This window comes from Dryobates pubescens, chromosome 17 (assembly GCF_014839835.1).
Source record: "Dryobates pubescens isolate bDryPub1 chromosome 17, bDryPub1.pri, whole genome shotgun sequence".
NCBI lineage: Eukaryota > Metazoa > Chordata > Aves > Piciformes > Picidae > Dryobates > Dryobates pubescens.
Genome location: NC_071628.1, coordinates 14,063,613 through 14,078,130, shown reverse-complemented (window position 1 = coordinate 14,078,130; position 14,518 = coordinate 14,063,613). Strand labels below are relative to the sequence as shown.

General features: G+C 42.1%; 1 protein-coding gene across 1 annotated transcript in view; it reads right to left on the bottom strand.

The window, feature by feature from the left end:
- Positions 1–11,218, bottom strand: part of MAPK6 (mitogen-activated protein kinase 6) — a 29,678-nt gene extending 18,460 nt beyond the window's left edge. The window contains exon 1 of the mRNA XM_054168828.1: positions 11,034–11,218. The gene's annotated coding sequence lies outside the window, so the exon portion shown is untranslated. The remainder of the gene's footprint in view (positions 1–11,033) is intronic.
- Between the last annotated feature and the right edge of the window lie 3,300 nt (positions 11,219–14,518).

Here is a 14,518-nt window from a genome sequence, read left to right as displayed (position 1 = left end):
ACAGAAGATTTTCAACTTTGGGGTTTGAAATACATGGGTTTGTGACACATTCCAGCAATTCTATGAATCTGCAGGGAAGAAAAATCCTTAAGCACTTGAAGAAAAACAAGTCATTCTCCACCCCTGGTAGATCATCAGCAATCTAGGACACTTCAGTACAGCTAGCTGCATGCAGGCTCCCTGCTTAATATCACACATTATTATTAAGTCAGGCAATTCCATTACCTACTTTTTCTATTTCTTAACCAACACTTAGCACAGGGGACAGAGCAGCTTTCTAAAGCAGGAACTGGCAAAGTCATGGCAATACTGGGAGATGAGGAAGGCTTGGAAAGCTTGTCTTGTAGCTGGGTCATCATTGAAAGTATCAGCCCTCTGTCTGTGAAATTCACTTGTAGGGCTGGAGCTCTCCCAGATTTCTCAGCCTTTCATGAATAGAGAAAGCTATCAGTATTTCATGCACAGAATAACAAATGTGTACAGAAATTTACCAAGGTAGGCTATTAAGGTAGTGTGTGTTAGGTTCAATCACCTTTTAAAGGATGACTAGTACCAGCATTTTCACACTTGGGTGCCCTAAGTGACCTGAGTTGCTTCTAACTTCCCAGCACAGGACACAAGGAGGTATGTTGGAGCAGAGCAGTAGATCCAGTCAGTGGATGAATCTACAGCTGAAAAACATTCTACAAAAAGAGAAACAGGATTGTTGTGACAAGGAAAACTGTAGGATGAAATGGAAACAAGGACCAAATTTTGGTTTGGTTTGGTTTGGTTTTTTTCCATCACTTCAAGTAGAAGAGAATTCTGTGCGTAACAGTTCTTTCCTGTTCAGGTCCACTGGAAAGAGTTGCTCTCACCCTCACCTCAAAACCTCAAATGAAGCAGGTAGGAGAAATCTGCCCACTGAAGTGGCACCAGACCAGTTGTCTAAGTGGTCTCTGTGATAGTTACTGCATTGGCTGCAGTGCTGCTAGAGTTGTAAGACAGCATATTACTGTACAGATACTATTTAAATATATGTAATAACTTGAGTACTCTGATGTGGAGAGATGTCCTGGAAGCAGGGTGAGGTGCTCTCATAAAAAATTGCATTTGGTTTTGGAACCCTACTAGAAAATACATCATCTCTTGGGCAGAAGTTACAAAGGCTTGATGATGGATTTATGTGGAACAATTATGCAGGTTTTTTTAGAGCTATTGGATTTAATTGCAGATATTGCAGTGTTGAACTGTTCTTGTTCGTTCCCACAGAACAGTAAACCTTCTTATATGCAGCATTTTGATTGCCATTGCAATGTGGAGATAAAGCCTCTGCTGTACAGTTGTGAATACAGCTGCAGAGATTGTCTTTCACAGAGAAAAAAAAAAAAAATCAGATTAACATTTGCTAATATTTTCACCACACTAGAATCCTCTTGAAATACATTTACATGGGGCAAAGCTCAATACAAATACATGGGCATCAGCTAATACTCAGTTTTAGCAGCCTAAGGCTACACAACTTCTACATATCAAATAGCAATGAATGTTATTTACAGGCTTACACAGGGGAAAATGAGGTGCAGTGAGTTGAGGCATTTCAAACACTTTCAAATGTTATTTTGTAATAAACTACATATGAATGGCACAGCCAGAAGTGAACCTTTGTAAGCCTGATCCTGTGCTGCCATGAGAAACTTGGAGGTTGGAAAAACAGTACTGATACTTCATAGTGGAAGCATCTCAGACCTCTACTGCTACTTATATTTGTATCCTGAAGTGGCCTTTATGAGTGGTACATGAACTCCAATCTCAGCCAGTCCACTTGGGTCGCTCTGTTATTTCTTATGGTGGTTTGTAAAAACAGGATGGAACAAGCCAGATTGAAAGACACATTAACAAATCCTGGCTTCATGACTGCTCAGGCAAAGGCCACCCTCCACTCACTCTGCCCTGCACACAGTTGTCTACCCTGCCCAGAGCTCGGGGATGCAGCAGTTTCACAAGCAAGCAGCATATTGCATGTCTAAAGGTAAAAAGGCAAGAAGTGCAGCACCAGCAGGGTCAAGGCAGGCCAGCAGGACGCTGTTGCTTAGGGTGCATTTTGTCTGTGATCAACAGGTTTTCTCAGGACTCCCAAAATAGCTGCTCTCATAAACAGCAGATTGACTGGGAAGCGTGCTGCTTCACTTAATACCTCCTACTGTCCCTGCTGGACTCATACCCCAGTCAGTCTCCTGAAGCTGAAGAGATGCAAAATCTAAGAAATAGAAGTAGAAACTTTTTATGGAGCATCTACCATCAAATTATATGGCAAATATTCAGCATCACAAAAGCTACCTTGAGTCACTGTTGTGCTATCTTCAGACATCAAACCCCGAAGTTTTTACTTTGTGAACGAATGTATTTTGGAACCACTTCCTCTCCATTAATACTTTGTAACTTTTTCTCAGTGCATGTTGCACCATCTACTTCTAAATATTGCCCCTACAAATACATGCAACTGTTCAATTCCCTCTCTTCTCCAACCCCATTATATCTTAGCTTTCATTAAGGTTTGCTAGGATGTTTCAGGTTTTCACAACAGTTTTGAGACACATTCTGGGATGGAATACATTTCCAAACTGTTTGTTTTCTCATGAAAGCTGGGGTTTGCCCATGTGCCAGAATCAGCAGACATTCTATAAATAGCTTTGGACAGATGACAGGAAATGATGCAAGATCTCAGGCTACTCCAGAGAGGGCAGCTGTCTGAAGTGCTCAGGAAAGAGGGACTTGCACCATTGACTTCTACATAGGGGAAAAAATTAATGCACAGAAGTATCATTTACTACAGAGCATAGCAGACTTATGAAACAAGATCTCTGTCTTATTATGTTTCAAGCAAAAAGTCTATTTGCTTGCAACTTCAATATCCCCACCCCCCCACCTTGGAAGAGGAAAAACTGACCAGAATTGTCTAGACTCTCTTTGTCTTTTACTCTTAAGGAGAGGCTTTTCACTCATAATATGCTATAAATGCCAACACATGCATTGGAGATTGGACTTTGACTGGTGCCAAACACTGGGATCATCTTCTTACCTTGGCATTTCCCATCAGCTTCAGCAAAGGCTTTTCCAACTCAAACTGCTTTAAATGGGTTCCAATAATAGCTGCTTAGAGGTTAATCTGTATCTATTAATTTAATCCCAAGAACTATCTGTTCCTCTTTGCAATAGTAATACAGAATGGAGCATCAACTCACTGTCTCCTTTTGTTTCTGTCAGCTTTCATAAAGATAAAGCACTACAATTTAACCCCAAACAAATGCTCTATTTGGAATGGGACAAACTTTCAGTATTAAGTCCATGGCAAAACTCTCAATAGATTTAACTTCAGTGCAGTGACTCCAGCCTTCTCCATCACTGCCAAGTTAGCTCCTCTTCCCAAGAGGAGTAAGCACCTTTCAGCCCACTCCTTACCACACTTCCACACCACTGATGACTGAGCAGCTTGCTATACACAGAGGACTACAAGTCATTCACTCCAGAGAGTGACACACAAAAATCCTCTACATTCCCACATGGAAGTTACACCTCTTCCAGGCCTGGAAGAGTTGGCCTTGAAGCAGCCATGGACTGGTCTCTTTTCTGGACTGGGCACTAGAAGTGCATGAACATGTAAGTTCACAACTCACCCACACAAAGACGGTGTCACAACCACACACAGTGCTTTCTCCCATGGCTCCAGCACTGGAGAAGCTAGCCTGAGACTTCTGCTGAGGTTTTACTTTAACAGAGAATCGCAACCATACTTCAGAGGCAGCCTACTTTCAGAATTTCTACCCATCACTCATAAGCTATCTGTTCCCATGACAGATAGAAGAGTCTAGAAGCACTTTTACCTGTGAAAGGAGTAAATAATACATTACATAGTTTTTCAGCTTTTGTGTTGAGTTACTGATCTAAATTTCTGTAAGTCTGAAGAAGAACTTGATTTTTTTTTTCCATTAAAGACATTAAATTTGACTGAATATTTGTTATTTTGGAAACACAAGATTTGTTTCCTCTATTAGAGGTACAACAGTGCTGAAACTGGGCCAATCTCAAACTTTCTCAGTTAAGGAGAAACAATTTCTGCAAAGAGAAATGTATGACGTCTGTCAGTGTATGCACTGCAGGATGTAAAAGCAAATCTACTTGTTAGTGGGTATTCACACACTGCATGTGTGCAGGACAGAAGGGCACAAGGGAAGGCAGACAGGACTGTCAGCCTTTGCAGAGCTCAACAAGAACTCCAGTGCATGAGATCCAACTGTGGTTAATGACCAGAAGCATAAAACCACCAAAAACTGGAAACCCAGACTTCATTCTTTTCTGCATTTGGAAAGGGATCTTGTATATCTTTTTTGCTTCTTGACCTATGAAGAAATGCCTATTTACTGCACCACTGCACAATAGCCTTCTCCACAGAGACACACTTCACTTGTAAAGGGCTTATGCAGGCTTCTCAGAAATACCTCTGTAGGTGCTGAGGAAGCGCTGAGCGGCAGTCCTAAACCCAGAAAGTTCTCCTATAGGTAAATGTTTCACTGTATGCCTTGAAGATCTTTCATGATCTGAATAGCAAGATTTATTTTTCAAGTGAGATAGAATTAAGAAAGATAAAGAGGTAGAGAAACCTTCTGCTTTTCAGTGCATCAGCATTCTCTTATCTCCAGCACATCTCTAAATAGCTTTCAATTGCATTCAGACAAAAACTGTTAAATGAAAACTTAAGAGGCTAACACTGTATTTTGTGACAGGGCAAAGGTACTCCTCTCTCATTCTTTATGTTTTATGAAACACTGGAGAACCATTAAAGTCTCAGTTAAAATAAAATCAATGCCTGATAAACCTATTTTAGAAAACAAGAAGTTGCTAGCTGTTATCTCAAATGTCTTCGTATTGTTTAACCTGGACACTCCCAAAACACAAGCAATCGAGATGATTCAAAGATGAGGAGTTTCAACCTTTGGACAAGATCTGATTGCAATCCTTAGTTCTCACGATTGCTGCAATTCAACAGATGCCAGCAGGATCATAGTGTTCCCGTGTGCTCTGTGACAGACTCCAGTATTGCCCTGGATGACAGTAAGAGCTGCCATGTGGTTCCTATCCTTAATCTAATGTTCTGAGTGGCTCACAGCACCACAAACCATCTGAAAGACCTCCTTGTGTTAGCCTTCATCCATTATCACAGAAATTAGGTGCACAAACCCATTTGCTCATGTTCAATAGTGGGAGACTATTTGTGACAAGGTCAGTTTGTTCAGTGGGAGATCTTACTTGGTCATCCAAAGCAATGAGGAATCAGGCTTCTGCCACCAGATAACAGAGAGCCAACTCTTCCTGGTAGTCTGTGTCTTAAAATGGGGGCCCAGAGAGGTTAGACTGAAGCTCACAAACCTCTCAGCTTTTTCTTGCTGTTAAGTTTCCCAGGTCAGATAGCTTCTGTAGCTACATACTGTCTTGGAAAGGTATAGCCCAGAAACCAAGGATGAACACAAGTCTAAGCCCTTGCATTCAGAGTCAAACCATCCTGCCAGGGATGGATTATGAGTCTCATTACCATTGCCCAAACTATCCTGCTCCAAGGGTAGCTCCAAGGAGGGCTTAACACCCTCAAGCCTGTCAGAGACACTTCACAAAGACTTCACATTACAATGAAACATTTATTAAAACCAGTGTGGTGTTTTCCCCCTGAGCCTAGCAAAGGCTTTGGGATGTCAGCTGTTTATTTTTTTGTGACAGACTACCCAGGCTGGTATTTCCACAGCTGCACAGACTAGCTAAATACTCCCTAGAAGTGCAGAGTAAAGTGAGATTATTATGGTTTGTAATAATATCTCTGTTTAAATAGTTAAGGCAATTAATTTGCTTGTAGTAAAAATGATTCAAAGACTACATGTACAACTTGTGATCAAAGTACTACCCTGGATCCCATGTTTATCATCCTAGGTCAAATGATATTTGTTGGTAAACAGTAGAAATGTAATCATTCCTAGGTGAAGGTAAATCAGTGGCAACGCTTGGCTGCTGGCAAGTAGGAAAACTTCAACCAAGAACCTACTGTAATCAAGTGAAACAGCAGGGTAGTAAGGGACACTTGTGAACCTTTTCACACAAAAGAACAGGAAGACTTATCATCCTGATTGCTCAAATGTTTCAGATAGCAGGAGAACATGGGAATATAGGCCTTAATGTCAGCTAGTAAACTCTGACCTTTGAAGGGAACTCTATGTGACATGACAATCCCAGTAATCAGAAAAAAGCTTCATCTGCTTTAATACAGCTCCACTGCATGAGCAGATCCTCCTTTTTCTCCTCGCAAGTGCTTTGTTTCATCATTGCTCAAGACAGTGCTCACCTGACTACCAGTAACTGGATACCAAGAAAAAAAAAAAATCAACTTACTGACCTGTGTCTTCTTCACCACATATTGCCCCTGTCTGAGGATAGAACCACCAGGGTTTAAAAGGCTGCCATTAAATTATTTATCACAATCTACAAGAATGTTAGGATAATATAATTTCCACTTTCCTGAACTGAGGCACAATGATCAAGGTCACAGTGGCCCTTAATAGCAAATGCACAAGTTGATTGCCAGAACTGAATTTTGGAAGGGATTGGTACTTTATTCCAATGTTCAATTTATCAACCTGCTTTTCCATGTGATTGAGAATCCTTGCACCAAGCGCAGATCCTTGAAGCTCTGAATTCTCCCTTTTTGCAAGTTATTCTGGCCTTTGTCCAGGCAGTTCTGATTTTCTCCAGCAACAGAAGCTGCTGAGTAGCTGTGCTTGTACAGCCTGAGTTTGCACACCCTCCAGCCCTCCCAACTGCTCATCTAGTTTACCCAAGTCTCCTCCCTCTTTCCAGTTTCTGTTTTATTTTATCCTTTCCAATTCAATCTCATTTTTCCAAGCTTTTTCTCCCAACCTACTCCTTTAAAAGTTCTTACTTGTCCTTGTTCTGCACATGAGTCAGGTAGCTACCGCCAGCTACTTACCTGGAGCCAACAGGAGCCATTAAAAGCAGTGTGTGGGAGGAACAGTCCACTTATATTCAATTACCATGCCCAAACTCAACACAGCCTGCAGCAGCCTGTAGGTGCAGGCACAGGAAAATTTCTGTTCAGAAGGTGACTGGGCTGGAGCACACCCAGGACTGACAGACAGCGTGGGAATTTATCTACTACCACAATCTGAGGTCTCCCATTCATAGACATCAAGAGATCTTCCACAAAGATGAAATTCACATCTTTTGATGCTGGATTTCAAGGGTGCCCTACTCATCTGGAACGGGCAAGAACCTTTTAAAAAGCCTGCTTTTAAGTAGGGCAAAATACTCTTCTCCACCCTGGTTCTTGTAAAATGACAAAATATTTGAGCTAAAGGTTCCAGCAAAGTTCAGCTTTGGGAACACATCTGGCATAAAAACGTTTCCATCCAAAGAATTAGCTGTCAGCAAAGTTGTGATCTGTCAAAACTGAGGCAAGCACTGAGACCAAGGCAATCCTAGCATGAGAACTTCCCAGCTTTGCCCAAGCCACCAAGAGGCTGTGTTCTGCTTTGCTGTGCCAGTGCTCCCCACAAACACATCTCTCCATCACCACTCCTCTGCCCGCACAAAGGAGCAGACACACTCATACCTTCTCCTTTCCCAGCAGAAGGTACCCCAGAAAGCTAACACAGGCTGCTTCACCTGTCCAGACAGCCTTCTCCTGACATTCCTGGGGCCATCTGTCAGGGAAGGTGGTGGTAAAAAGGTCTTCCTACACAAGAATCCACTAGGGAGGTAAAAAATCAGAGTTTCTGAGAAAGGTATGGCTCTGTCAGGGTCTTCCCTGTGGGTTAGTGAGAGGTTGTTGGGTGGGCACAGATGAGTGCCACAGGGGAGCTGGGCACTTGCTGCTGGGATGCACAAGGCTCTATTCAGGCTTCTCTTCCCTTTCACAAAGGTATTTTGGGAAAAAGGGCTCAGCAATGTAGAGCAAGAGCACATTTCCTGAAAGAAAATATCCCACTCTCCAGGACAAAGTTTCTTCCTATTATTTTGATCCAACACAGTCACACCCACCCAGCCCCTGCTGCTTCCCCTGCATCCTGGGCACAGACTTTGTGCCCCTTGCTACAGCTGCTGGTGTGGGACTGTTGGGCAGCCACTGTTGGGGTGGACACAGGGCGAGCAGGAGACCTGGGGTTATGGGGAGCGACCCCAAGAATTAGGGGAGTGCAGCAGTGAAGGAGATGAAGAGACAAGTGTTTAAATAATCTCCATCATCAGCTTCTCTGTAATCTTAGTTCTTGGCTGATTGGAGACCCAGAAACCACACGTGACTGTGTGCAGGGCACTGGGACAACAGCAACATTAGGTTGGCTTTCTGATGGTTACAGAGGATATAATTTCTGTTTATTTCCACTGTATCCTATGTGAAAAGCATGTCAAGACCTGCCCCACCCTCCAGATCTTATTAGGAAAAGCTGAATCTCACAAAGCTGTTTTCCAATGTCTCAGAATCAGGTTTTGTAGCTCTGACACTTTTGTGAAAACAGTATTCACTCCTGACTGAACATAAGCAACCAGGTCACTGAACACCAAGAGTGCACAACTATGACTTGCCTGGATTAGACCTACATCTTGGAACCTCAGTCCCCAGCCTCAGCAGAGTCTTTCCCATCTTCTGATTATTCAGGGTGGGCAGATTGTTTCCCAGGACCTTCACCAAGCTATGGTCATGAGCAGAAGACTTCAGAAATAGCTCCATCCTACTGTTTCTGCTCATAGGTTAATGCTGCAGCGCATTAGTGAGCCCACCTGCTCCCACACTGCAGACACCTGTGGGATCTCTGTGAGGCTGGGCACCCACCACTGTGGGGTGGTTGTCTCACCTGCTGCAGGTGCTCAAATTGCCTGAGGTTCTTCAATGCTGGTAGCTGCAGCAAACAGAATCTAGGAAATACATCCCCCAAATTTGCCCTTCTGCTCTTTAAAAGAAACTTTTATTTATGTTGCCAGTGGTGGCAAAAAAAACCCCAAACAAAACACAAAACCCCAAACAAACCCTGAGTCTGAGTCCCCAGTCTACCTACAGTTATATTTTAACGTGTGCAAAGCTGAGCTCTGAGACTCCTCCACCTCTGCAGTGCAAACACAGCATTTGCAGGAATAAAGCTGTGCTTATATAAGCCTCCAAGAATGCCAAGTTGAATGTCTGTCAGAGGAAAAACTTCTGGAAAAAAACCACCCTTTTTTTGTCTTTTTGAGAGATCTAATCTATCTCCTGTGCATTCCTGACCTTCAGAAAGTATTTTCATCTCACACGTTAAGTATAACAATCCTCTTAACAAAGGAACATTTTGTTAGAGCTTTAAATTGGGTTACGTAAATTATTTGTAGTTCTGACAGCAGGTCTCTCTTCAGACCACGAGGACAGTTGTTATGGGATTGCTACAAGGTTCATTTGTAATCACAGCAGCTAATCAGCTGAAGGGACTCTTGGAGATGCCATTTCATCTGGGGGAGATGCTGCAGGTTTATCATCAAGGCTTTTTATGAAAGCGACATTTCTGCCAAGTAATTTGGAACCTGCACAAGAATTAAAACATCCCTGTTGGGGATGGTGAGTTGAGGGGTGGGGGAATATATATACTCTTGCAAAACGTATATAGCTGTTGGAAACTTTAGGAGGAATAGAACACAGAGGAGAAAAAAACCCCGTATGGATATATGTAGGCGGTACTGAGGGTGTCTCAAACCATGAGTTTACTCTTGTTGACTGCAGAGGGACTCGCAAACAGTCAGGATCAGGCTCTCTGTTTCCACTAAGTACTTGTTCAGGCAAAAAAAAAAAAGCAAGGAACAGCACTACTTTTAGCATGACATCAATCAATGACTTCGGTTTTTGCAGTACTCTCTTTTCATTCTTTCTTGTCCCAAATCCCTAGGCCAGGCCTGGGGCTAAGACACTGATTTTGAATGGGAAAAGTTCTCAGTCAATAGAAGCCCCCTGCCTCCTTTTCTCTTGTCACTAGCAAGGCTGACTGGGGGAAAAAAGTTTCTACTGATTCCTCCAGGAGTGAGAAGAGAAAAAAGAGGCATAATTTAGAAATTTGGATTCCTTTTTTTTTTTAGGTTCCCCATTATATTTTAAAAGCCCCAACAAAGCAATGAACCAGTATTTTATTTAAATGGGAAGCATGTTGTTTGACTTAAAGAAGGCAGATCTAGTAAAACAAAAATTGGAAATGGAACATTTCAAATATGGACATTTTACTTCAACATTTTTTGTAAGGGCCTTTCAGGTTTTTTGTTTGTTTGTTTTTTTCATCTCCAAGTAACAATGTTAGTCCAATGTTAAATATAAGCAATTGAGCAAATCCAGTCAGCCTTGATTTCTAGGCACTCCTGCTGGCACTACGTTCTCCTCAACAGCAGTCCAGAAACCAACAAACCTAGCTGCCCCTTGTGCAGCATGAAAGTACTCCAAGGAGTGACATTTTCAAGGAGACAAAACCTAGGGGTTTGTAAAAGACACACACAGACACAGAAACATGAGAACCATGCAGAAGGTGCTCAGTAGAGGAGGACCTTTACCCACAAAACTTAACAACTGCTAACTTTCCAAACCTGCCTGTGAATGCTTTACCTTGCTATTTCCAATCATACCAAGCTAACCCAAGGTGTTTTTTTTTTTCCCTTTTATTCCCTCCCCTTCTTTGTTTGATGCCAAATATTTATTTTGAGCAGACAGTACAGAGTTGTCTGATGAATTTATTAGCAGTCTCTCTTTTAGTAATTTCTCTACAGAGAGAGCAGTGCATTAGTACTTCTAGGTACAATGGCAGGTACTTCTCTCAATTATCTAGAGATTCTAGCTGATTAATATGCAACTATTTTTATTTACATAAAGCACAATGTGTTATTATTTTGGTAACTCTGAGAGATGGTTTTTAAGTATTAGAAAGACTGATCTTAATCCTTTATACTTCATTCTCTCTAAACAAACAGATACACACAGACATTTAACTTACCATTACTGAAGCTATCTTTTGACTTCCTCAGTACCATTAATATTTAAGCAGAAAGAACAGAACAATTATCCTAATGATACCACACAAGAACTAACAAAGTGGTTTTTAAAAAGTCATCCAGAAGAAGTAAGAAGGTCGACTAGAAGGCACGAGTCAGGAATAGCTGTGTGCCAATGAGGAGAGGAAGGTTATGTTGCTGTGATATGAGTAGTGCACAGCTGTTACTCTAGTAATAATTCATCATATTAATATTTAAATGAGAGGAGGAGGAGCACAGAAGATTGTGTGTGACTCAACAGTCCCTCCCTGTCCTTAAGCAGAAAAATAGGCTACCAATACAGAAAGAGCATTAGGATCTATAGAGTGGGAGGGTTTGTTTTCATTACCTCCCAAATAAAAGTGGGCAAACTGGTCTGCAAAGAAGCCTGAAAATTAGCCTGGTTTTACTATTGCAAGTTATATTCTGTTTCTGCTCTCAGAAGCAGCCATTGCCTACTGAACAAACTGATCCAGCAATCAGCGCTTTAGGGCTGTCCATGGGGTTTTATGTATTTCAGTGCATTTCCAGCAAGCTTCAGTGCTGCCTGCAAAGAGCCATCCCTAGGAGCCTGGCAGTTCCTCACAGGGAATTGCTGCCATACTTTGCCATTTATCTACAGACATGCTGATAAAACCCAATTCTTTCATCAAGGCTTACTTACCCCCAGGCTTGTTCCATTATCTTGGCCCATCAGGGTCTCTGGCATAGGCAAGCTCAGGAGACCTAAGGAGGAGTAAGGAGCTGTAGCCTGCAAGATGAGGTGTGAGGAGCAGAGCCTCAGCCCCAGGGAGCCTAAGGGAGCTTCAGGAGGTTGAGCAGCAACACCCAGCAACAGCAGGCTCAGCACAAGGTGGAGGGCTGGAGGAAACAGCTGATGCAGGCATAACCCAGACAGATGTGGGTGGCATCCCTGGCAGGAGAGGCAGCCTGACCACACTTGGTTGCATCTAGGTTTGCACAACTTTATCCAACAATTTAGTATAAATGCATCTCTCACATGGTAGTTTTTGGAGTGTTGGGTTTTTTCTTTTTTATTCTGTACAGCTCCCCACTAGCAGCAAGTGTTACTATGATGGCCCTGGCTGAACATCACCTTGTTGGCTACATAACTCTATAAAAGTAATAAACAGCCATTTACCCAGAAATATAGACACAGACTTCAGAAACTGCTGTGAGGCTAAAGAACAAATAACTTGGAACAAATCCACAGAGAAGCATTCAGCTTAGTGACCAGCAAGAAAATGCAAGGTACACAAAGTACAACAGTGAAGAGATGCTAAACTCATACAGTAACACTAGTTCTCAGCATACCAAGGTAAATTCTTCATCAAAAATATCTGGTTTTACCTAATGAAGCAGAGATATTTACCCCCTTTCTTTTCATTAACCTAATCCTTCAAGATGAAGTTTGCAAACAGCCTGAACTAATGTTGATGCTATTTTTAGTTGACTGATATGAAAGTTTTATTTGCTACATCCTGTACAACAGGATTTGTGTTATTAATACACTGCAGAAAACACCACTCATCAGATCTTTTCTATATCCACTGTCAGAGTCTCAATAAAGTGACCACTTAAAACTGGTCTTCATAACTTGCTCAGTCTTCAACCAGCTTGGATGCTGAGTTGTGTCACCAGCCATAGAAGTGTTGAGGAAAGATGCTGGAAGAAGCAGAAGAGTCCCTAAGTAGCAAACCTCTCTTTCTGTGTGAAGGGGTTGGGTCTGGCTCACTGGAAGGTAAAATATTTGCTGCTCTCTATACCCAGTAGTACCAAATACGATTGAAGAGAAGTCTAACTCATTCCCTTTCTCTTCATGTATCCTCCTCCATGCTATATACACCCACACTATTCCAGAACCCAAATTCTCCCTGTGCAAGCAGTTGTCCAGATTTCAAAGCATTAATGTACAGTCAATAAAACAATCTGCAGAGCAGTGTCCAGTTTTCCCATTGTTCTTCAGTAGCCTGAAAAGGTCTCCCTCCTTCCTTTTAGCCTGCATTTTAAAAGCAACTGCATGAAGCATAGCAATACACATTAACAAGGAGAGAAGGCTAAGGTATCATTGTAAATCAGAAGAAAAACTGCGGACAAAGGTTAAAAAGTCTTTGCAACCACTGAATTGTTAATTGAAGGTGAATGTGTGATAGAAGATAAACATTTTCAGGCACAGATTGGGTCAGCTGACAGATTTAATAGCTTCCATAAAATACCACATTGCAACAGCTTTTATACTGTCTTTATGGGCAACCATCAATTTCCATCTGGGCTTGATGGCAACCAGACCAAGTCACAAAGTTTGAGGAGGCCCAGAAGCACAGGCTCGGTTTTGCTCTCCTGTCAGTGACAGAAGTTGCTAGTTTAATCCAAATCCACAGTCTTAATTCAGAAAAGGCTTGAGCCTCTGTTGACAAACGCCTTTGAGGTCAAGGCTTTTTCAGGCTTTGTCCAGTGTCTGTCCAAATTGCACCCCATTCTGGCTTATGCTCTTATTTCAAAAGGAAAAAAATCAACCAAACAAAACAAGCCAGAAGGTAAATCCACCCAGCTCTTTTGGTTTCTGAAATACCATATTAACAAGGGGATCTTGCCCAAGTGCCTTTTGTGCTGAAATTCCTCTCCTGTAGATTTGAGGGTAGCTTCCATTCACCATGGAGATGTGTGCCAATTAGAGAACTGAATACAAAGTTCAGAGATTGGTCAGTGGCTGTTAGCTCTGAGTCTGATTTCAAGAGAAGTGATCTAACACAGGTCCCTACCCCACTCACAAAGCAATTGCAAGAGTTCACTGCAAGGCTGGCCACTGCTCTTGCCCTAGGAATGAAGGGATCAGTATGAAGAGGCATGCTGGTGCCAAACCCTCAAACCCTCATAACATGCAAATCCTATTTTAATTAGCAGCACTAGGTGTTGAAGGTATGGCCACCAGATGCACACTGCTGGTCATGGTCAAACACAGCCTGCACCTTTGCCCAACTTATCCTTAACCAGGTTGCTCCATAGCTTGGTCTTTCTAGATGAAGCTGCGCAGTCGTGCTTCCTGAAGGCCACACGAGTGGAGAAACACCAGTCTGGCTCTGCAAAGGCCACATGGCCCACTTGAGGAACAGAAGCACTCAGAAATGCTGTGCCTAAGTTCAGATTTCTAGTAACAGCATCAAGGTTACATAGTTGTTTATCAGTTAAAAAAAAAAAAAAAAGAGGACTAGGCTTTTTATAATCTAAACTGTATGAAGTGATAAAGATCTATGAATCATCTAACATGCAGTTTATCTGCAGACAAATAGGATTAAAATAGAACAGGTAGTTTCATCTCTTCTTTTTTTTTTCTTTCTTTTTTTTTTTTTAATTGGAATGGAAACAACAACACAAAAAAAGCTGGCAGATGAGGAAAAAGAAGGCTGCTGAGGCTGCTGAGCACTGGGTTATGGCTGAGTGCTGCAGT